The 27,045-nt window shown below is 31.1% G+C and overlaps 1 protein-coding gene across 3 annotated transcripts in view; it reads left to right on the forward strand.

Moving 5' to 3' along the window:
* LOC127726665 (uncharacterized) overlaps positions 1-27,045 on the forward strand; it is a 139,310-nt gene that overhangs the window by 104,631 nt on the left and 7,634 nt on the right. For 2 of the 3 annotated variants that reach the window (XM_052234119.1, XM_052234121.1), the window contains exon 1: positions 23,801-23,857. The exons of the other annotated variant lie outside the window; for it this stretch is intronic. The gene's annotated coding sequence lies outside the window, so the exon portion shown is untranslated. Of the gene's footprint in view, positions 1-23,800; positions 23,858-27,045 lie in introns of those variants that run through there. 3 annotated transcript variants of the gene reach the window in all.

Below are 27,045 nucleotides of genomic sequence, written 5' to 3' on the forward strand. Positions count from 1 at the left end.
ACCAGAGTTGGACGAATCGAAGTGGGCCAATAATTGTACATTATTTTGATGATCGCCTGCCGGTTTTGCGGTGCTGGAAGACGCAAGTAACGGGATACGGTAAATAGTTGAATGTGACTTCCATCACCACGTGAACAAAATGTAGGCATCGTCACACATCGATCGAAGCCTTCAACTTCTTTAGATGGCACGTGCATTTCGCGAAGTGAATATCAATCTTAACATTTATTTCTGGTGAGTGTCCTCTGTTTTATCAAAAATCAGTTCATTTATCAGATATCGTCCAAAAGTTCAATAGTTTTGACTTTCTTCTGAAAATGATATTTTATATTGCCACTAAAATTCCGATAAATTCAGTAATAATAGAATTTGGAGGTGGTCGGCGATTTCTTACACGGTATAGAAACTATAATTTCTTAAACAGTTAAATGTTATACAGGGAGTGACAAACTGCACGTGTACTTTATATAAAACCGACCTTTTCAGTTCTCTTGAAACCTCAGGGCGAATGGATACGATCATGCACCGCCGAGTTGTTGCAAAGGAACATGATAGTATGAATACAAGAAAGATAATTTTGCATTTTTATTTTTTTAAACATTTTAAATGAAATAGGCTGTTGTATCATTTGTTCTGTTAGCTAAAATAAGTTGCCGTATAGCTAATCAAGGTAAACAAAAACTCGGGGTGGGGAGATAACTAATTTCAGTTTTATGATATACATTTTGTACGATGAAATCAAGAAATTAAGGACAAATATATTACAAGGTTAATGCTAAGTATCTGAAACTTATTCACGTCGACTCGATACTTCTCACAGTTGCAGATAAAACCACTGTCGTAAATTACATCAGATATATATTTGCCAAAACTATTTATCTTCTATAAAGATAGAGTAATAGCTATACATGTGTAGGTATATTTTTGGTAAAAATATATGTTGGGGTATGTATTTTTGTTAACATAAACATGTCTTCAATATAAAAAAAAAGAGAAATTTAGACATCTAGAAACAAAAGACTTCTGTCAAAGGATATATAAACAACTACAGGTCACTGGAATATAATCGGCATTTATTACTTTGACTAAATAAATTTAGTGATGCATTTTATGAGTTCTGATGGTACATGTAGTAGCAACTGTATAAAACAAGAAGATGTGGTATGATTGTCACCAAAAAAAAAAACAGGTTTTTTTTTCTGTTGGGCTTTTGGCCTTTAGACATAGAAAATTGCCGAAAGCTATATCTCACCCCATGTATTGTATTACCTGAACCAATTAACTACTTTTGTCTTTAGTTTGACCTGGCCGAGGACCGAACCCACGACCTCTCGCAGGCTACTATGAGACCACAATGGCTGTTTCAATTAAAACAGGAACATTTGTTTTATTATTGTTAACTTAAAAACTATAAAAACGTTAATTTGAAGTATTAAAAATAAACAATTATTATATTTATTTATGTTTTATCTATGGTATCCCCAATTTCATTCATTTCAAATTTAAAATATACCACAGTGACACTACATGTATGTTCATACTTTTCGTCTACTTGATATTTTAAGCAATACATGTTTTCCATAAAAAGAATTACATATATATATATTTTTTTTTTGCCTTTGGCTGCATTACTTCACGATTTACAGTCAAATGACGAAGCGTATATATTAAACCACCACCAGCACCACCACCATCCTTATCATCATCATTCATTTTTATTTGGGAACCTCAAAAGTTAAGTTCTAACATTTATCATAGTATATTTATCTTCATCAGAAGTAAGAACCACTCCAGGACCTAACCCATTGAGAGAAGACAATTTGGTTACTGAAGGCTTTTGGCAGACTTTTACACGGAGACACAACACCACAAGGTAATGCTCTTATTATATGCGAGGGTCTGAATGAGGTTTATAGAATAGAGAATAATGAATAAGGATATGGGCAAAAGAAAAGGATAGAAAATTGGGTGTTAACTTATAAAGAACAAATGGGATGTGGGATATTCTGTATAGCCTTTAAAAACTTTCTACTAGATGGCGTTGATATACCTTTTCATTTTTTTTTCTCAGGATGTTTTTAAACGATGACAAAAAAGAATACGATTTTACCGCAATTTTTTATCAAGCTGATAACAAAACAAATGACCTTAGGATTATCTGCTGAACCATAAAGTATGATAACATGCTAAACAAAGACATGCAACCTTGCAAACATTTCATAATTTACGGATAAGCATCCAAGGCTGATGTTAAATTGGTATAATCTTGTTATTTTTCTTCTTCTAAGAAACACAATCACAACTTCATGGTTGTAAAATGTAATAACAATATACACGATGGAACGCCATAGAGTAAGATACATTCATACAGTCAAAAGTATAAGCGGTTATAAGCAATGTATACATTCTATTCAACATTTTATTTAATACATATATGATTTGCATATCAAGAAATACTTAAATTTGATTGGTCCGTTAGCATTTTTTCCCTCGGTTTACACTTCGATAGACCATGTTGCCGAAACTATTTTCATTACCTTCATTGTGATTTATTTATGTGCGATACAGATGCATGGGATCAAGGGGTTCAAGCAAATTGAGATTGAAAAGACAAATACATAACTGTTATTTCTATTCTAATGAATAATACACTAAAGCTTGAAAAATATATTATAAATTTACAATAAAATAAAATTCCGCAAAATGTCATGAATGAACTACGCGGGTTATTCAGTGTGCACCACATTTTTGCTGATGTTATTTCTTCATAGATAGAAAAAATATTACATTCATTCCTTAAATAAAATGATAAATATGGTATTGATATTACTTTCAATAGATGTGTCTACCTTCCACAAAGTATCGACAGTGACACGGACAGAAAATCGATCAGCGTTTTTCATACACTATATGCAATATGCCAGTATACATGCCCGAACAACCTACACAACCGATATTATGTTTAGTGTTGTATTTGATAATAGAAGTAACCGCAAAATGGGAACAGTTTAAAAGTTGTCCAAGAGGCCAAGATAGAATTGAACGTCAGAGGAATTTATGCGGTACTGCTTCATTGTATCATTGTATTCCTGATGATAACTGCCAAATGCATCAATTTTGTACTGATCCACAAGCATCACCGCCAATAGAAACACTCTATATTGTCAACGATTCATTACATTTTGAAAGTATAGAAAATATTCCGTCAACAAATACGGAGTTGTATGGGGATTTGACCTTATACTTCTGCCAGTACTTTTCAGAGAAAATTTCAAACGATGAATTATTCAAATACATCATAAATAGGCTAGATATTGAATTTAAGGGTCGCCCTTTGTTCAAACTGCCTTGCAAATTTCCTGATGATGAACATATTATGCCTACATTGGATACTTGCAAGATACAAAGTAAATGCTTTCAAACAAGAAAGATGAAGAGCTTCCGACTATTGACTTTTAACAATGGGACATTGTTAGCACACGAGTTTGAAATAGGTTTGTCAAACCGAAGTAATATTTATACGGTAGGTTTTCTACTATGTGTTTTAAACAATAACACGTTGAACGAATACATATTCCGTGCAGAAAGCATCTCCACAATGAAAAACAATGCGCACTACTATGGAATAGTCGTTGGGATTCTTGTCATTATAGTCATGATTATATTTGCAATCTATGTCAGAAAGAAGTTTTGTCAAAAAGAGGATGCCGGTACGGGATGTACAACAGATCCTATGTTGAGCACCTAGTTGGACAGGTCGGGAACACTACCTTATATGGATATGCATAAATTAGCATACTTATGTTCTCTCACATGTACATTTTTATGTAATTGTTTATTTACATATGACGCATTTTTTTACCTGGGTTTTTGACCAATCCATTAAATGAATAACAATGCATGATTGACTACTACGTGTTTATGATCAACCGAGAACACGTGTTATTTACTGAAATACAACACATTTTTTCAGGCATTGCGGGATTCACAATTTCGCTTAGTTTTTCATTTTCTGTATCCATATTCATAGTCCGTGATATAAAGTATTCGTTCCATGCTCAGATTAAGGAACAGTTGTTTCTATGCGAAGAAACGAGTGTTTGAATTATCCGAAATATAGCCCTTACTATGATTGATGATTACACGAAGATTTCAGATATTCGTCCACAAGACAGCAACGAAACAACAGAGAAAAACACAATAACCCATAAGATAAACTTTCATTCAGATAGTTAAAAAAATAAAGGATCCTTGAATATTGGGTTCGTAAAAAAGGGGAAGAATAATCGAAAACTTGCTACCTGTTAAAAACTTGTTTTACTTAACATTTTGTATGTTTTTTAAAAGCTTCAATATATTGTTTATGATTTTTCATATATTGACAGTTTTGTCCAATATGAAAAATAAAATGTGTACTGATAATGTAATGACCAAAAATCTTGGAGCTTGTAATAACTAATGTTATGACATTGTGTAGACGAAGAAGTTATGACTTTCATGGTTCAAGCACGAAAAGACAGTTTCGATGGTCTCGTGGTAGCGTGTTGGCTTCCAGTGCGAGGGGTCTTCTGTTCGAACCTAGACCGACACACCGACTATGATTTTTACATGCTGACTTGTTTCCTGCAGACTGTTACCTTGTTAGCTATCACGTTGAAAATCAGACTCAGTGTATCAGTTTTATACATGCAGGGTTAATATTCATATCGCATTACAATGTTCTCGTCTTAAATATGCATTTAGTTTCCTATTTGATGTTAATCCTTTCAATTTATTAGACAGGAAGAATGTTGAGTTCGACTTTGATTTCAATACCCATTCTTTAGCATTAACATTTTATAATGACTATGTCAAGGTGTTTAGCAATTGCAGAAATTTACAAAAAAGCACAAAAGCATCTATCAAATTAAAAACCACATTCATTGCTTCGCGTGTCTGACGTCAGAAAATGTAAACGTCACATAAGAAAAAAGTTTGTCATTCAATGTTTATTCAAAACAATTTTATAATTTCACATGGGGAATGTTGGTATACAGGGTTAAAAAATCAAAAGTTATGTTAGAATTAATTTCAGAAATAGACCGAGATTTAAAATTGTCCAGAAGTTCTTAAGAATTTTTAGGAATCCACATATGGTTAATACCACTACGCGAGTAAAATAAATTTGTCGTTTGTCGTTCAAAGTATTTTCAAATTTATAATAGAACAATAACATAATGACATTTAACAGAACAATAACATAATGACGTACATAGTCACGTTATAAGAACCACAGAAATACAAAAAGTCGCATATACAAAACACACCAGTAAAAATGAAAGATAATACAAACACATTGACGGGATGTATAAGTACCCAGCCACGTCAAATGGATATTACAGAAAACAAACCAAACAGTAAAAGTAATATTAATAATAGAACAAAGACAAATGAAAGAACAATATTACACGTTGTTAAGATGATAAACAACGTCAGTATGCAACATCTATACTTCAAGACCATCATGTATTATTTGTGAAGTTGATACGGAATATTTATCAACAAGGTCTTGGTACCTTCCGATGAACTTTTTTAGAAAAAAGACGAGACGTTCTTTGACATACCCCTGGTTCATCAACTTTCTGCTCAGACACTGGTGACGTTTTACAAAGTCTGAGTAGGAGCTGCAAGCTCTTGAATATCGAATAAGTTGGGAAATGTATATCCCATATGCAGGTGAAGTTAGTATATTGCTACTAAGGTGGGGGAAATTTATAATTTTAAAATTAAAATCGTCTCGTTTGTCATAGATTCTGGTACTGAGATGACTGTGTATGTCAAATTCGAGATATAAGTCTAAAAATGAGGCGGAGGAAACCGTGTCTGTTTTTTCTTTAATTTCTAGTTCTGGGGGATATATTAATGGAACCCAATCAGAAAAGTTCGGATTGTTAATGGAAAGAACATCATCAATATATCTAAAAGTGAAATTAAATAATCTGGCTTCTTTGATCTTCTTGTTTTTGACAAGTGTCCGAAGGAACTCCGATTGATATGAAAATAAGAAGAGGTCGGCAAGGAGAGGCGCACAGTTCGTTCCCATAGGAATGCCGCCAATTTGTTGAAAAAGTCTACCTCCAAATTCAACAAATATGTTGTCGATAAGAAACTCCAGCATACTGATCACTTGTTCTTCTGTGTAGCATGTTTTACCCTTTTGTTCACTATTAACAAAATATGCCTTATGATATCCCAAAGTAATAAATTTATAGCGTATGCTACCATTTTTATGATGAAAGGCATTGTGGATTATTTCTTTCAAGCGATTTTTCAATTTCACATGGGGAATGGTGGTATACAGGGTTGAAAAATCAAAAGTTTTGATAGAACTTATCTCAGAAAAAGACCGAGATTTAAAATTATCTAGAAGTTCTTGAGAATTTTTAAGAATCCACATATGGTTACTAGTAATACCACTACGCGAGTAAACAGTTTCACAGTATTTCTGAAGACCCTCTTTCACTGCGGACAGAATTTTAGTCAATCTAATGGACAATTCTTTAGTGGAACATGCAGATGAGCCGGCAATGTACCGTTGTTTGTAAGGATTTTTGTGGAGCTTAGGTATCCAATACAAAAAAGGTAAGTCCTCCGATTTGGTGTTCAATGTAATGTTCATTGAAGCCATGAAGGACTTATGATTTGCTAAAATCTCATCCTTGTCAAATGATATGTCTTTGTATGTGGGATTACCTGAGTGCTCATTTATTCCTAATTCTTTTACAAGACATTCGTAGTAATACGATTTACATATAAAGACAATATTATTTGAAGCTTTGTCCGCAGGAACAACAACATACTTATCATGAAGAGATGATAGACATCTCACGGCCTCTTTGTCTCTGAAAACGGACTTAGGTCGATCATTCACACAGTTTTTCAACTTATGAATGCGACGTTTTATCAAAGACCTGATAGTTTTGACCCATTCTGACAAAGTGTCCAGTTCAACTTCTTCTCGTTTAGCCCATGCTCTGGCATAGTCCTCAATGGAATCCATAATTATTTTGAAGTTATGGTTCCAATTGATGTGTTGGGGTTCTCTAAACTTAGGACCATGAGAAATCACCTTTCGGAGATTTTCATGTTGAATTATGTTTAGATCCCCAGTTATAACATGACCAGAGGGGCTGTAATTATAAGGCGAGTGGGAACAGTCACATGTCGGTGGGTTTTTGAGGTATTGTTCTAAGTCAAGGTCCTGCAATGCTTGTTTATAGTTAAATACTTTAGGTGCAATGGTTTTGGTGTAACTGTAGGATACAATAGGAACAGACTGATTTTGAAAATAAATAGGAATTTTAGATATTACCTCCTTGTGATGTAGAACGTTGCAGATGTTGATTGCATCAATCCCTCTATTGGTAAAGTGAACAGGAAGGAATTTCCTCTTTTCCTCGTGTAAAGGTTCCGATCTTACTGGTTTGAAAAGACGGAAAAGAGCTACATCACAAATAATACTGACTAGTCTGTATATTGAAGAAAATGTATCGATGCATCCTTTGTCAAGTGCATAATCTCTCAAACATTTAAGAAAATTAACAGGCAGTGAAAAAAGAATAGTTCTAATGTAATGTAACCCTAGTGGATGATGAAGATGTGAAAGAAGGTCATCAAAGCTCCCAGAGGGCGATCTAGATTTTGAAGACTTTTTTACATTAGGCCGATGGTAATGTTTTTGCCCATGACTACGTTGCTGTCGTAAGGTAGTATTGAATAAACTCATTACATTAACATCACTGCAGGCAGGACTGGACAAATTTCCTACTCCTTTGACATTATCATTGCAACCATATGGCATTGCAGTCCCTAATTCCCTTATCCAGAAATTTTCTCTATCTTTGCGGAAAGGAGTACTTAGTACAGGGCTATTTGTTTGGTGATAAATTTTCTCGATGATGCTTACTTTCATAGATAAAGAAGGATCATGGTCCGGTTGATTAAAATGGTTATAAAGAACCCTAAATTGCGGATCTTTATTATCAGACCGGTGTTGATTCATTCTTTTACGCAAAGTTTGACGAGTTTCACCAACATAAAGTAGTCCACACAAAGTACATTCTATTCCGTACACGACATTGTCCGTGGAACAGTCCAGAGGCTCGAAAGATTTAGTATAATATGTTTAAGATGTTAAATTACTAGTAAAATCAGGAGTCGTGATTAACATATCACATGTCTTACACGTGCTCCTTTTTCCTTTTTTATGTTTACAAGAAGAAATGATAGGTGTTGATTCACTTGTAGCAGGTGTCTTTAAACAGTCGAAAATATTGACGCAACATGGCTTTAATTTATGAAAAGTTTCTGAATTTTTAAAATAGTAATTACCTTCTGGCTGAACATAAGTCAAATCAGGGGTATCCCGGAGGATATTCCGTGGAACACACAAATCAAATGCTACAGTGTTCCGTGCAGCAAAAGGGGACCTTGGTAACCCGGGCGACGTCCCAGCCGGTTTGTTCTTTGTATTATTTGTATTCATCATGCATAAAGCTACCAAGTTAATGATGCCCTCGGGGAATAATCCACCAGCAGTAAAGTTTCTTCTAGGAAGAAACTTGACATCGACTTGGTTTTAGTAAAAAGTCAAATCACAAAAATACTGAACTCCGAGGAAAATTCAATCGGAAAGTCCCTAATCACATGGCAAAATCAAATGACAAAACACATCAAACGAATGGACACCAACTGTCATATTCCTGACTTGGTAAGGCATTTTCAAATGTAGAAAATGGTGGATTGAACCTGGTGTTATAGCGCTAAACCTCTCACTTGTACGACAGTCTTATCAAATTCCGTTATATTTACAACGATGCGTGAACAAAACAGACATTATAAATAAAATAGTCAAAATATGGGTACAGCAGTCATCACTGTGTTACAATATCGAAACAAACAATTATTTACAAAAAAGCACAAAAGAATCTATCAAATTAAAAACCACATTCATTGCTTCGCGTGTCTGACGTCAGAAAATGTAAACGTCACATAAGAAAAAAGTTTGTCATTCAATGACTTGAAATGCCTTTTCGCGATCAATCCTGAACGGCAAAAGCGAAAATTATCAATATCAAACTTGATCTCTAACTGGAGCCAATAGCCAACCCAATCAGCCTCCGTACGACCTAAAATCAGTAACTGGATTCCTGACTGAAAAGTAAAATCACAAAAATACCGAACTCCGAGGAAAATTCAAAACGGAAAGCCCCTAATCAAATGACAAAATCAAAAGCTCAAACACATCAAACGAATTGATAACAACTGTAACATTCCTGACTTGGTACAGGCATTTTCTTATGTAGAAAATAAGAAAACACTGTTTAAAATTAACAAGTTTAAACACAAATATATAGCTGAAGGATCATACATTGTAACACGAGCTGTGTTGAACGAGAAAGAACATTAAATTTTTGTTACTTAAAAATCGGACATCCTTGAAAACTTCAGTTCTTATCAAAATGGCACTGTATTCAATTATTGGGCTGATATGTTAGAAATCTTTCTTGCAATGGAAGAAATGAGGGTCTGGATGGGGTCCTCCATTTCTGTATTCTTTAATTTTTTAGGCCATTTTCTCGATTCTTTATACTTTTTGCCCATTATTCTCTATTTTGTAAACCCCCAGCCACACCCTCGTAAATGAATTTTCAATATTGCACATTCCATTTTTAAGGAGTAAATCATGAAAAACGTTGATGACGTCACGGTAACATGAAAAACTTATGTCAATGAGCTGATAGACAAAAACATTGAGCCAATCAGAAGACGTGTTACATCCAAAATTAAACTATCTGATTTAACCATAATAATCTTTACAGTTATACAATTAAAACCCGAACAACACTTGTTTAATATTATGATTTCAAAAATGACGTAGGTTAAGTATTTACAACAGAGACTGCATAGATATGCTTCTGAAAAGAATAGTAATGTGCGATATGAACTGGTACAATCCTGAAATTTCACAGGTGACGAAAGTTAAGTTATTACAACAGAGACTGCTTTGAAATACATTCCTTTTGAATAGCAGACAGATTTGAGCTACTAAAATTTCAAATTTGACGAAGGTAAAGTAAATAATGCATTGATCCCTTTGTTTTCTTACATATTATTGAATTTTGTTTTTTCAAAATAGATGTACAGTACAGTTGTAAAAAAAGCATATATAATCGGCGAAATGCTATCTTAAAAATTTCTTAAAATCATCAAATTTTCCGTTTAGAATGCATAGTTTTTTTCTTAAAATGTAATAAGTGGTTCATACACAAATTTCCGTTGTAATGATGTTAAATAATAACCGGGTCATCACCTACTTTTTAGTATACAGCCGTCAAAGTGGTGTTCTACATTTTGTAGTCGAAAAAATACTATAAGCCGTAAAACTTAGATTTTTAACGTTTTTCACCACCAACTAGGTAACAGATTGGTTAATACATAAAAAAAAGGAATCGGTGACCCTACGGTTTAGAATTACAACAAAAATATAATTGTAGAAAGACAATGTGATGCATTTAAAATAAAATTTGACTAAACGACTTCATATTATCGTCACAGTATACATACATATATGATACTGATATCAGTATGTTTCATCAGTACTGAAAATATCATAAAAAATAAAAACCAAATAAAACAAATATGTTTGAACGCACCAAAAAGAGGGTGGTACTGGGGGTACCTTCATGACGAATAATGGTAAAAATTCTTGCCAAATGACGTTAACGGTAATTTTTGGTGCATGACGATAAAATGTACACTTTCTTTTAGACGATAAAAAAATCGACTAATTTTGACGAATCACGTAAAATTTTTTCCAAAAATAACGATAACGATAATTATTTGAGACCTCTGACGAATCACGATAAGGATATTTTGACGAATCACGGTAACATTTTAACCAATTTGACGTTAACGGTAGCCAAAAATAACTGTTTGACGCCTGACGGTAAAGGGCATTCCTACCCTCCAAAAAGAAAGGACATAAACATGGTAAAAAGGACACATGAACATTTTAATGAGTACAATATAACTATTTCTTAACTGATATTGATCAACACAAGTAAAAACAGAAATAAAGTAAATTATTACATACATACCAGACACATTTGTTTTTGAATGCGCCGAAAACTCTAACGGTAATTTTTGGTGCATGACGATAAAATGTCCACTTTCTTTTAGACGATAAAAAAATCGACTCATTTTGACGAATCACGTTTACTAAAACGAAGTGACACTGTGTACTCACATGTAATATTACATTTTTTAGAAACTTGCAGAATCTACTTTTACTTTCACTTTTGTATTTCATATAATTTCATATTATTTGGAAAGGGTCAGTTGAATTCGTTTCAAATTCGATTTATAGCATTTATACACTAGTAGTCTTTATACTTTTTAAATTGTTACTTGTCAAATGAAATCAGTCAACTTTCCTTTGGAATATTTATCAATAATATACATTTACATTCATATGATATAATAATATAAACGACAAAGTAAAATTAAAAAAAAAAATAAATAAATGAAACCATGAATGAAACAAAAGTGAAAAAAATGTCAAATGGAAAACAAACTCACCAAAGACACCAGGGGCTATGACATTATCCTAGGATATGTCCTGATATATGCCTTATGACATCATTTAGGATGGTCTTAGGACGTGTCTGAGACAAGTCTTAGGATGTAAAACAAAGCTATCTTAGGACAGTCCTGACTACGATTGTCCTAGGACCATCATAACAGATAGATTAAATATTAATAAAACTATGTAGTGAATTAAGGATATACACCTCTGAAGAGCCAAATATTTCTAGAATTAAACTTTTTTTCTTAACCTTATTTTTGGGTTTATATGACTGTAAAAAATGATTGGTGAAGAAAAAATCATATGGTGGTGCACTTCTTTTTTTGCTACAGCCATTTGAAAGTACCCAATTTTGATGATTTTTCCATTTTTCATAAATTTTTACCCATTTTTGGGCTATTATCATGAAAAAAATCACAGTTTCACAATTAAACTTTTTTTCATACTTTCAATAAAGATGAAGTTGACCAATCTGAATAAATTTAACTTTAAAAAACTATTGGTAGGTGTTAATATAAGGAAGTTTTATTAAATTTTGTTGCTTTTCGTGTCAAATTTTGTAAACTTTTTTTCTCTCTTTTTTTTAAAACAAAAAGCATATTATTTCAACTTCTTTGTTATAAATGATTGAAAAAATACATATCTAAGAAATTTGAATAGAAAAAAATAATATGGGATGTACATGTATCTGATAAAATCCTTTCTTGTAACCCTCACCCATTTTCCCAACATTTTAACTAATGAGATTGGCTTGATTGGTCATAAAATTTGAAAATTTTATTACTCAAAAACTACTTATTGTAAATACACAATATTTTTCACAGAGTTAAGTTTGATTATAATATTTTTTAAATTCATTGATATTTTCCACTTGTATCACATATTTTGGAAATAATTCCAGAACGAGATTTCAACGAGACTGAAATGTCAGAAGAATACATCCTTAAATGAAATATATTTTAATGTATTTCAGTATATATGTGAAGGGCGGGAGGATGCATCTTTAATGAACAAAATAAATAATGCAAAATAAAGTTTTAACGTAACACTACATTTCATACAAAAATTAAACTTAACTGTCACAAAACTTTGTTAGAGGTTATCATTGTGTTGCAGTTTATGCTATATAAACTAGTTTTGTCCTTAAATCCACTCGATTTTATTACATGCATTGAATCAGCCTTAGTAAGAAAAGATGACCAAATTTTTTCTGAAACAGAAATTCAAATGTTTTCCACATTTCAATAATTGTACAATTTGGGCAGGTACACACAATGTTGCTAATATTGATAGAATTCTTAAGCTTTTAAAAAAGGGCAGCACGAAATATTTTAAATGAGCGTAAAACATGACATCGTCAAACATACTTTTTGGAGAGCTGCGATGAATGCCTATTTCAGGTTATTTTGTACTTAGAAGAGAAATTTTAGTTCTTAAAGAGCTTCACCAAATGGCCCTGGAATATCTCAATGTATTTAGATATGTGCATCAGGTTTTTTTTAGAACAACCAGACAAAGTCCTTGTAATATGCTTTGTGTTCCAAAAGCTAAAACTGAATACTATAAACGCTCTTTATTGATATTTGGATATTTGGAAGTATTTTATGGAACGAATTGTACAAATTTAAAACAATGTAACACAATTGAATCTTTGAAAAAAAACATATACTGAAGAATACTTTGTTTAATTCTAAGAACTATTTAATAGTTTAATATTTGTATTAGTATTATTAAATTCTGCGTACCAAAGTAAATACTCACACGGGAATTTTATTCAGCAACCTATAAAATGTGACGACAAATAATATTCAGGAAAAGACATGGGATAGTATCTTCACAAAGATAAATTATTCAAATTCTGACTGAAGGCCATATTTGTTGTTTTTATTTCGACTTTGAACATATTAATTGTTAGGACCATCCTAAGACCATCTTAAGACACCTATGTATACATCATAACTTTAGGACCAAATTTAGGATATATCTTATCTTATGAGACTTTCGTTAGGACTTAGACGTATTCTAAGACCTTACTAAGATACTTCCTAGTCCCGCTGAGATGGCCTTTTTTACACGGACCCAGGCTTATAATTCAATACGACACATGCGTTTAGTCTACACAAGATCTATCGGTTACTCTCAAGCAATTCAAAGTTTCGGAATGATTCTCATCGTAGAATATAGAGATATATATACATGTATATGAAGATACAAATGTATCTCGAGGAATAATAATTTTGAAAGACAATCTAAAAGCACAGAAGTTATTGTGATGGAAATGTTTTAACAAACAAGTTTTGTCAAAACATAGCCATATTTAAAAAACAAAATTTCAAAATTCGAATTTAAAGCGGCAAATTAGATGTTTTTGATGATTGTGATAATATTCGGACTACGACCGAAGCCGAAACCGAATGGTAAACCAAATATTGAAGATCGATTTCAGATTCAAATTGACCACTTAAATACAAAACAATAAAAAAATTCTCGCAAAGGGGATGTCGAAATACATAACATTATTATCGATTATTATTATTTCAGCTTTACATGCAAATGAATATTAAGCAAATAAATATCTGCTAGATTAAAACACTACATGGAACAGGGTGTGCATCAAATATTGTCATATCAGACTTACATTATAGAATTAAAAAAAAGTAAAGAAAAAAACATGTTTAAGATAAAATTAAAGGAACCAATTTAACTGCATTAGATGCGCATTTCTAAAATTTTAATATCTCTTCAGTGATGATTGCGGACAAAGTATTTAAAAATCCAAAACCATATTTATTTTTGAAGAGCCGATAAAACCAAAGTATAGTCAATCCGGAATCAACAGTAAAGGCACTGACCATTTGATCAATAGAGATACAACATGCTTTTTCCATAGCAAATATTTTTCAAGGTAGGGGTTCAGAACAACATGGCTAGGTAAAAATGTTTAAACATCTTTTCTAAAATTTTTAAATTGCTATGACAAATTGTAAATTTGAGGACTACAAGAGGGGGAGATGTTTAATTTTCCAAGTAGACGAATTAACAGTCTTTTATTTCATAAACAAAATTTGCTAATATTAGTGCGCCTTATTGTGATAATAGATATTCTTTTTATTTTAAGGAAAAGGCGGTTTACCTTTTGTACTTTTGGTTTCGTTTCTGTGAAAGTAAGTTAATATCTAAATATATATTTCCTGGAAAATCAATACTTCCATTCATCTATTTTAACTACAGGAGTTCACACACATGTTCCTTCGTATACTTTTTTTTCTAAACTTAATGATGTAAAGGTTAAATATGTCTATAATTCTAATTTACCTGAAATTGTTATTGTCTGTAAAATTTTATAGTCATTACTGATCATAATTTCAAACATCTGCCATCTTCCATGATTGTGGAATTTCCTCTGTATCGCATTTAATCATCTTTTTCCCAGAAGTCTATTTATCACGAAATCAAATTGTTTTGAAAACAAAGAACTTGCAACAGATGTACAATGTAGCATGCTGGGAATTTAAACTATTGACATTACATTCATAATAATCATGTTTCAATAGGTTTTGTTTATGTCCTTTATGGCTATATAGCTCTTCAACTGTTCTATTCTAAAAGAGGGGCGAAAGTTACCAGAGGGACATTCAAACTCATAAATCGAAAATCAACTAACAACGCTATGATAGATAGACACACAATAGTACACAAAACACAACATAGAAAACTAAAGACTAAGCAACACGAACCCCACAAAAAACTGGGGGTGATCTCAGGTGCTCTGGAAGGTAACGCAAATCCTGCTCCACATGTGGCACCCGTCGTGTTGCTCCTTGGCCTTCAAATATTAGGCTTTGAGCGTTCCTGATGAAGGACATGTTGTATGATTGCCAATGAGACATCTTTACACCAGAGTTCAAACAAAGTAAATGTAAGCAATTATAGGCAACTGTTTTTAATCGATAAGTACTCATTCTTTTATATTTAGAAGCATACATTTGTACAATCTTGTAAATTCGTTATTCGTTATTCGTCAACTGGATTTATGCAACTGCTGGTGGACGAAAGTGCCTAACCTATCAATGTTTCGGTTGTCAAAAAGCTTACGCTAAGGGAGGTTTATAGATACACTTCACTCTGCATTCTCTATTTTAAGCATACGTTTAATGGTTTTATGAAAGTATATAGTAAATTATTTATATTTACAATCTGCCGTTTCGATGCAGCTGCATGTTATTTTCGCTTGGAATTCTTATCCAGTCTAAAGATTTATACATTTTTGGCTTTAATTTTTTGTTGTTGAAAAGTCCTATTGAAGATAAACACATAAAAGCGCTTCGGACACTTTTACTTAGTGTACTTTTCATTTCTATCAACGAGTCGATACCACTGGACTGTTCGTTACCGAGGATAGTAGTACTGACATGATTTAAAACATACTTTTCTTTAATTCTCCGTTGACCATTAAAATTTTTGGTAATATTTTAAGATCATTTTTAGTAATATAGCGGAGCCTGTTGTTCAGTGGTTGTTGTTTGTTGGTGTGGTTCATAGGTGTTTCTCGGTTCTCGTTTTTTATATAAATTAGACCGTTGGTTTTCCTGTTTTACACTAGTCATTTTTAGGCCCTTTATAGCTTGGTGTTCGGTGTGAGCTAAGGCTCCGTGTTGAAGGCCGTACTTTGACCAATAATTTTATACATTGTGACTTGGATGGATAGTTGTCTCATTGGCACTCATACCACATCTCCTTATTCATATCCACCATATTAAGATATTTGTACACTCTTGTCTTTCAATTGTTTTGGGTTTAAGCGTTCCTAATGATGGCTAATCCAAACAAGCGCGTCGGAATCAGCAAGTTCATATCAATAAAAAAATCCTGCTACTAGTTAGAACATGTTTACGAATGTCTAAGAAGGGAACGAAGGTTGGATATACTGACCGCTTGACTTGATTGCTTTTTCCATCTGTAGAAGAAAGAAAAATATAACAAAAATAACGATTTCCAAGGCAAATTCGAAAAGGGGAAGAGCATGAAAATTTACAAAATCAAACGCTATCTATCAACGAAACAAATGAAAAACAACTGCCATATTTCTGACTTGGTACAGGCATTTCCAAAGAAAATGGTCGGTTAAGATTGGTTTTTTTTTAGCTAGCTAAACCTCCTACTTGTATGAAGGTTGTTCATAATTCGTTATATTGACAAAATTGACAAAATTGGTCAGCAAACAAAACAGACATAAAAGATTAATATGACAATAATTGTGATCCAGTAGACAAAACTGTGTAAACATACATCCCAAATATACAACATAACTGACTAAAAAAAACGAAGGCATATTCTACGCACTTTATATAAAAACATGAACAAATATAGTTTCACAATATAGCAAAATTAATATCTACAAAAGTATTGTCAATCTACAAAATAAAAAAAAAAATACTATATGTGATAGCACGAAATTCATATTAGTTAGTCTATATTTTAGATTTGAATATTAAAGTTTCCTACAAACTGACAAAAGTATTACCTTTCAGCTATTCTGTTAGCGAAGAGCTGCTTTGTCTGCCCAGCCTGATTGTATCATAAATGGGATTTGAACCTTTCCATAGAACGATCAATTCTAAGAAATGTTTATTGACATTTATGAAGAAATGTATTTATATGACTATTCTTAGTTAAAGTTTAAACCTAAATGTTATCATACAATCTATTGCCAAAAAAAAAACCCGATATATTTTTTTAAACCACTGTGTAACGATTAATCGACTGCACTGATAAAATGAATTCATTAATATCATCAATCAATATTTATCTCAAATGTCTATTATAAAACATACAGTCATGTATTTAAAGATAAGATATATGTGAGGATAAATTATTTTGCGTAAGATTTTAATTCATATTTTTTATGTATTTAATACATGACCAAAACATTCTCTTTTATTAATTCATTGATGCAAAACATACAAAAAATTACGTGGTATAACGTTTTTTTTGTGTAAAATTTAACAATATTCTTATAATTCGATTGCAAATTGATATTTGATATTTGGTATTAAAAAGACGAAACAGCCTTGCTTTTTCAGCAATATTCCTTTTCGAAGGCACACAACTGATTAGTGGTTTTATCATGATATTAAGTGAACGTATTGTGTTGTACGTTGTAGATAATTATTAATTTCACATTTTAATAATATAAACGGTACCAATTTGACTGCACCAGATGCGCATTTCGACACTTAATGTCTCTTCGGTGATGCTTGATGCCAAAATATTTTAAAATCCAAACCTAAATAAAATGTTGAAGAGCTGATTAATCAAAAGGACCTAAAGTAAATCCAATAACAAACACTGAATCATAGCTTTGAATCAGAGTTTTAAAAATGTATATCTTAAAATTACATCTATTATATACGTACACTTGTATATGTTTTCTGGAAATTATTTTCTTTTGGTTTCGTTTTAGTAAATTATAAAGAATTAAACGTATATTTTCTTTCTATCTAGTGAACTGGATTGGGCCATAAAAACTGAATAAAACTCAAGTTACTGAGAGATATGAAGTGTTTATACACAAATAGATAAAGTTAATTTTCAAATAGTAAGATTTTAATTAACAATTTCTTGTTTAACATGATAATCATGTTAATTGATCAGATGAATTTCTACAAGTACCAAATAAGGTAAGATGTAAAAACGCGTACACAATAAGTAAATTTAAAATAAAACTACTTTCTATCGCAAATAATTTCCTCATTTTTTAAGAGATGATGACAATTTATTTATAGATGCTATCTCTTTCCTTAGCTAAAAATGAGGACAACAAAAACTGTATAACAGTAGGAAGTCAGTTTCCTAAAATACATTCAACAAATTTTTCTTTATATATATATATATATGCATATTTCTATTATAAATATTTTGCTTGCTACGCAGTATATACTAAATACATTTTAGAATATTAACTGTAAATAACATGTAAGTTCTTGTAACAGAATCATAATATATACCGTAAATAATTAAACATATTATTTGTTATTAATGTATATGATGACTTTGATGTTAAGGACAACTTGACCGTAAAATGTTATGCCAAACCTTAACGCTTGCATATGTATGTCTGCAATTTTAACAATAATATGCAGGTTTTTGACCATGATTTTATAATCTATAGATACATCATAATTTTATATCCAGGCGTTTTATGACAGTAGTAAGAATATTATCTTATCTAAATTATTCTTCATTTGGCTGCGTTTTTCTGGCTTATGCACCCACTTCAAAATTACCCTTTTCACAAGAAAGTATATTACAGGGGTTCATCCGGAATTCTAAACAGTAACTCATTTCAAATATAAAATCATACAAATACAAATACACTTTTCGTCCACAAAATGTAAATGAATAATAATTTTTTGAACAATTTTTTTTGAGATGGGTCGAGACTTTTTGCAATCAATTTAAAAAAGGTTATTTTAAAGTTTTATTTTAATAAAAAAAATTTCGCAATGATTGAGGTGAAATACAGTTGAACTATTCATATACATATGTAATTTTAAATCTAAAGTGGATTTGAAACCGGAATGATATAGTAGTCTTTATTACTGAACACACGGACGGATGTCACATTGCAATATTAGTTCTACTTGTTCATGCAATACTGTTTTATTTCACTAGATATATTGTTAAGACTGATTGATAATAGATGTGGTGGAGATCTGTTATTTTATAGGCTCCTTTAAAAGAAAAGCAAAGAATATGGGGTATCCACACAAAATCATTACATGCACAGCAAAAAACACACAATACGCAAATTGAAAAGTGCTTTTATTGATGTTCCTCATCTTTTCATTATTCATTATGTAGTATATGTTCTATTCCCGATAGATGTTTTCTATGTTGCACGGGGTAAAAAATCATGCCTTTTTCTCCAATGATGAGAATGCATTTGCTGAAATCACAAGAAAACCGGAGATTTACATTTCGTCAGGCAAAACTGTCCTTATATGGATTTGGCTTTTATTTTGAAATCCTTTTGGTCATATAGCTCTTCAACTGTTTCGGTTCTTATACATCCTTGACTTTCAAATATTCGGCTTTGAGCGTTCCTGACGAGGGTTAATCCATAAAAGTGCTTCAAACGCTCGTAATTCATAAAGTGTGGTTTCATTTCTTTAAGATCCTTTTCCTCGTTTAGCTATTTTAAATAAGAATGTCTCGCCATTATGGAGAGTAGAAATTAGTAAAAATTGTTTAGGTTCTTTCAATTATACTAATTGTATTTTGTGTTGAAAACGTGTTATAAATGTGTATGACATTCATCTGAGCAAATCCTTCATGAACATCCTATTATTTTTCTATGTGTCAGAGAAAGATCCTTTATAAGTTGAATGAATCAAGTTTTAAAGTTTGGTCACGTTTGGTTACATGAGCATATTAGGTGAAAACATAGGGTTTTTACGATTTTTAATGGAATTTCTTCACTATAAAAATATGAAATATTGTGTCTCTGAAATTATTTGTAACAAGTTTACAGATGGAAAATTTCATTAAAATCTGACGTGACGGGCAAAATAGTTGAAAAAAGATTGTGACCTTCACTTGAAAAAGGGTTTCTCTATATTGTGTATCGAATAATAACACAAAATTAATCCACGCACACATTGGTGCTCTTAATAACATTTTGCAATTATTAAAACATTATACTGCTCAAGAACTTTGGTTTTATGTTTGGAATTAACAAAATGACATGTAGGTAAATTATCCTTAAAATGAAAATAGATTTACATGTTAGATGAACACTTTAATCGAACCTCAATAACTAATTACTGTAGTAAATGAAAATTTTGAGAATATCCCGAAACAGTTACGAGATTCAAGGTCAGTTTCGACAATGCACGTAACTATTGATCTATCAAAAGATTTAGATTTCCATGTTTATTTATAATTTTGATCTTTGTAATAAAGTTTATTTATATCAATTTGACTCCCGTGTAAATCGCATGTGGACACTCATAGTGATACACACTCTTTTTTAACACAGAGGTTACATAATTATGTGATAAAATGGGAACATTTAATTCAATCAGTGCAATTTCGGAAAACGTTTATGAAAGATATTTACGTAAAGTAGAATAACAAATGTTAAGTTGACCTGTAACATGTGTAAAAGTTAAACCAAGGCGGGTTTTACGCATGTACATATATTTTCTCTTCAACTGTTTGATCAAAAAGATACCTTTTTTGGTAAATGACCTGATATCTTGTTTTTAAAAATGCTTAACATATTCACATGACAGATAATCTAATATTATCATCATCTTATCTTAATCTACAAAATCAAAGAATGAAATGGAACTGAAAGAATATGGTTCATAAATTCAGAACACAAAAGACCTATACACAGTTGACAAAATTAAAACCAAGGGAAGGCGCTTGAATTGTTATTTGAATTTGAAAAAAAATGCAACACTCACTGAACACTTGCCAGTGGTTTCTTGTTGAATATATGGTCTTAAGTAGAACTATGTTCAAAAGGTTGTTTAAACAAAGTTAAAATAATAACAACTTACATGATTACTTTAAATTTGAACAGTTTTTTTAAATCTATAAATACTCATACATTATTTATGTTTCCGCACTTCTTGAGAATGTTGAGATCACACCCGTTTCAATGCAGCTGCATGTTTTTTTCGCAAGTGTAGTAGTAGTTGGTGCTTTGATACTGACATGATTTAAAACGTGCTTTTCTTTAATTCTCTGTTGACCATAAAGGCTTTGGTTATACTTTTAAGTTAATTTTGGTCATATGGTTACGCACATATTCAGATATTTGTACACCCTTGCTTTCCATTATTCTGGTTTTGAGCATTTCTTATGAAGGTAAATCCAAAGTGCGCGTCGGACGCACCAAGTTAATATTTATAAAACATTCCTGAAACTGGGGAGAAGTTTTAACGAATGTTTATGAAGAGATCGAAGGTTGGATATGCGACCGCTGGACTTGAGTGCTTCTTCCATCTGTGGACGAAAAAAAATGTATAACAAAAATATCAATTCCAAGACAAATTCAAAAAGGAGAAGTACTAAAAAACTGAAAAAAAATATAAGGCTATCAATCAACGGAACAAGTGAAAAACAGCTGCCACATTCCTGACTTGGTACAAACATTTTCCGATGATTTTCCGATGAAAATGATGGTTAAAACCTGGTTTGATAGCTAGCTAATCCTACAACTTGTATGACGGTTGCTTATAGTTACATTTACAAAATTGACAAAATCGGGTGAACAGACTGTGTTTTTGTGATCTGATGAGTTAAGCCCTTATCAACTGATTTTTATAGTTTATTGATATGTGGTACTGTTACACCGCTGTCTCAGGTTAGGGGAGGCTTGGGCGCCCGCTAACATATTTAACCCCGTCACATTCTGTATGTGCCTGTCCCAAGTCAGGAGCCTGTATTTCAGTGGTTGTCGTTTTTTGCTGTATTTCATATTTGTATTTCGTTTATTGTTTTTTTTTAACATAAATCAGGCCGTTAGTTTGAATTGTTTTACATTTGTCAGATCGGGGCCTTTTATAGCGGACTATGCGGTATGGGTTTTGCTCATTGTTGAAGGTCGTTCGGTGACCTCTAGTTGTCAACTTGTATGTCATTTGGTCTCTGGTGGAGAGTTGTCTCATTGGCAATTACACCACATCTTCGTATTTTTATAGTAATAGGTTGATGTGACACAAATCAGCCAAAAAGGTGTAAACATACACCAAAGACATACAACACTGCTGATTAAAAAATGTTTTAAGCACCTTAAAACATGACCAAATATAGTCTCATTATATATCATGTATAATCTGGCAATGTAACCAAACTGACGAGGAACAAATTAATATCTACAAAAGTGGAAACTAAAAAAACTAACTGTGATGGCATACAGTACATAGGAGCAAGTCTATATTTTGGATTTAAATATTAAAGTTTCCTACAAAATGACACAAATATTAACTTTAAGCAATTCTGTAAGCGAAGAACTACTTTGTTCGCCCAAACTTATTGTATCATCTTAATTTCGAAATAAGGGCGATAAATGGGATTTGAACTTTTCCATAGAAAAACAATGCAGTTGGAAGAGATGTCTATTTAGGAAAAAATATAATATATTTATTAACCACTGTTTAACAATTAACAGACTGCACTGATTAAATTATGTAATCAATATATTGAAACAATATATATCCTAAATGTCTATTATAAAACATTCATTTATATTATACGTGAATGTGATATATGTGAGGTAAATTATTTAATTTAATTTCATATATTTATGTATTTTATATATGACCAATAATATTTTGTTTTAACTCATTGATGCAAAACAGAAAAAGTCATACATTGTATAAGGATTTCTTCTGTGAAATTTAACAATATTTAATTATCCGATTGTAAAAGGAATATTTGAATTTAAAAAAGAAGTATATGTATTACATATTCAGCAGTATCTGTTTTGATAGTACAACACTGATTAGTGATTCATGATATCAAATGAATGTTATGTGTTCTATTTGCATTTGAAATGGGGATGCCCTTTGAGTAAATATTATAAGAATAGAAGCTGCACTGATAAAGTTGTAAATAAATATTACACAATTTAAAAAAAGTTTATTTTTAAATTTACTTTGAACTATATATAATAGAACTATATTTCATATGTACATGTACTAACGTGTGATTGTTTTTTGGAAATGATTCTTCTTTCGGTTTCGTTTCAATATATTGTCTTTATAAATAATAAACTGGGTTGACTGACACACTTATTGTGTAAGAGTTATGAATTGTTCATACACAGAGAAATAAAAAAAAATATTCAAATCGTAAAATTCATATTTCATATGTTCAGTTTTATATCTTAATTGATCAGCTCAATTTTTACTTCGCATTTCAAGTACCAAATGACTTTAGATGTATATGTCTGTAGAAAATCAGCAAATTCAAAATGAAATATCATTCCTTTTCAAATAATTTGATCCTTTATCACTGAAATAGTGATAATGTATTTAACGTTGCCAACTGGTTTTCTACATAAAAAATCGAGCTGAAAGTAATAAAAACGGAAGTCAGTTCAACCAATAAAATTTACTTAAAATTAATAATACTGCCGATATAGTATATGAGGTAATATTGTCTTTTACGCAGTTTATGCGGCAGCCATATTAAATTATTAACTGAAGTTAAAATGTAAGTACTTATAACACAATCACAATATTTACCGTAAACAACTCAAAATAATAATCGTTTTCAATGTATTTAATGACTCTTGATGTTAATTAAGGACAATTTGACCGGCAAATTTTATGCCAGTTTCACCCTTACGTTTGCATATGTATGTCTGCAATTTTAACAAGGCTATTCAGGTTTTTGATTTGATACTTTATAATTTCATATTTAAAAGATGTATGCCAATAGTATATATATTATCTTTTCAAATTAATCTTAATTTTGTTACGTTTCTCTTGTTTATTCCCAAACTTTAAAATAAACCGCATTTCATGAGGGTGTATAACATGGATTCAATTAGAATTCTTAACACTAATTCATTTCAAATACAAAATCAAATCATACAAAATTTAAATGAATAATAACTGTAAGAACTAATTTATTTTGGGTCTAGATTTCTGCAATCAATTACAAAAAAGCTTATTTGAAAGTTTTGTTTAGTCCTTTTAGTCATAAAGCTCTTCTGTGTAGGTTCTTATACATTTTTGACTTTCAAATCTTCGGCTTTGTGCATTCCAGACGAGGGTAAATCCACAAAAAAACACTTCGAACGTTTGTAATTTATAAAGTGTTGTTTTAATTGTTTTAAGTTCTTCTCCTCGTTTAGCTGCATAACACAAGAATTTATCGACATTATAGAAAGTAGATTAATCTACAAAATGTTGGTGGTTTGAAACACAAGTATACACTAGAAAAAAATGAATGGTTTAAAAAAATGATACCAAAATAATAACAAATGAAGATATTAACATTCTTTTTCAATAATTAAATTAAATAATGATATAATTTACAGAGCTCGAGGAGTCAGCTGAAGTATAATAAATGGCCATACGCAATATACCAAAATTAATATTGGACCTTTTACTTTTCTTTGATATTCAAATTCCAATGATTTGCACCAAGTAGTATTTCAAGGTTCTTCCTATTAGATTATTTTGTAATTTGTGTTAAAATATAGTTATTGTTTTGTATGCCATTCATCTGAACAAATCCTTCCTGAACACCCACTATTATTTCATTTTTGCTCAGATGAATGACGTACGCAACGATAAACATTTTTCAAGTGTCGTTCAAACATTTTTTTAAAATAATTTCCCCATCACGTCAGATTTTCACGAAGTTGTCTTTCTGTAAACTTATATTAAAAAATATTCCGAGACACATTAGTCCACATCCTTATTGTAATATTTTTTCTGTCTGACAGATAATGATCTTTTATAAGTTGAATGGATTGAGTTTTAAAATTTGGTCAAGTTTTGTTGTGTGAGCTGATTAGCCCAAAACAAAGGTTAATACTATCTTTTTATGGAATTTCTTAACTGTAAATTCATGAAATAACCAAGGATGTGGACTGATAAGTCTCTGAAAAATTATTTGTAATAAGTTTACAGAGGGCACATTGCCTGAAAATCTTACATGACACGGAACCAAGTTGAAGAAAGGTCGGAACTGTCACCAGTAAATATATACTCTGTATTTGTAATATAAAACAATGATATTGTGTATCGAATCACAACAAAAAAATAATATATACACCACATGAAAGACTTAAAGCATATGAACAACGCTGTTATTATTGTTTTTCTTTAATTACATTAAGTAATTAATGAAAGATTATTTTGCTTAAAAACTTTGATTTGATTTTTGAGAATATCCATAAACAGTTACGAGATTCAAGGTCAGTTTCGACGATACACATTCCAATCAATCTATTAAGAGATTTAGATTTTTCAATGTTTATTTATAATTTTGATCATTGTAGGAATATTTATTTGTATTAATTTGACTTCCGGGTCAATCACATGTAGACACTTATAGTGTTACACAGTTGTTTTAACACAGAGATAAATTTGTGATAAAATGGGAACATTTAATTCAATCAGTGCAATTTCCGAAAATGTTTATTATAGATAATTACGAAAATTACAATAAAAAAAAATTTACGTTTGAAAACATGGTAAACATATTGTCTCTTCAGGTACATGATCAAAAAGAAAGTATTTTAATTTGTGAACTGATATATTTCTTGTTTGTTTAACATGCTTGATGTGTTCAGTTGACTGATAATTTTCTATTATCACCATCTCATCTAAATCAAGTCTACAAAATCAATGATTAAAATCGGACTGAAAGAATATGCTTTAGTAGATCATGACACAAAACTCATATACCTCATGTTCAAGGGAAGGCACTTTAACTATTACTTAAAGTCAAAACAATGCCATTAACAAGAATTAAAAGTTCAAACTTAGAAAATAAGTTATACGGCCGTTATTGTATGGTGATTTGTTATGGTTTTTTCGTTGTTTCAACTTAATACAGAATTTGAACTGTGTCATAAGTCTATGTAAATAATTGTATATTTTCACGCTATTAATATTGCTTTTATGCAACCTGCTATTAAAACGACACAAATGATGTTCCTTTACATTGCAAACCATTTTGTCCATATTGTTTGATAGAATTGAGATGATTTATGCAAAAAGTACGATAATTGTTCATTTCATGAAAAACTTATCAAAGATATCAGGCTTATAATTATAACTTTAACTTGACAGAGGTGATAATCTAAATGGGTTTTGAATAAGTAAATAGTTTTTTAGATGAGAAATACACGACAGCTAAAAAGCAAATAATATGTTTGAAATATTGCATCCGGTTTCGTTCAGAAAGTTGATTTGTTCCTTCACAAAATCTAATCTAATTATTTGGTTAACTTAAAATATATATTTTATTTCCATATTTTCCTACAATTTTTGACTGGAATTATACTTTCTTTTAGAATGATATAGAACATGACACAAACCAAAGAGGCATAATCAGAAATAATTATAATTATGCTGGAAATAAGGATACACTTTTTGAAATAATTCTATGTTTTGATTTCATAAAATTAGGCTTAGGAAAATATGTTTAACAACAGTTTTGTCAATATATTAAAAAAAAGCATAAACGGATAAAATGTACTTTTGCTTTCGTATCTTGGTATTCCAAAATAGTAAGTTACTATTTATATACTATATCAATTGCAATTTTCAGTAATGCGCATTGAAAACGTATACAATTTCAATAACATAATTTAGGCTTATATAATTCATTTAGGTTTGTACACGATATTTCAGTCTTTATAAGCCCTAATTGTATTACGT

The sequence above is a fragment of the Mytilus californianus genome, unplaced genomic scaffold (assembly GCF_021869535.1).
Source record: "Mytilus californianus isolate M0D057914Y unplaced genomic scaffold, xbMytCali1.0.p SCAF_18, whole genome shotgun sequence".
NCBI lineage: Eukaryota > Metazoa > Mollusca > Bivalvia > Mytilida > Mytilidae > Mytilus > Mytilus californianus.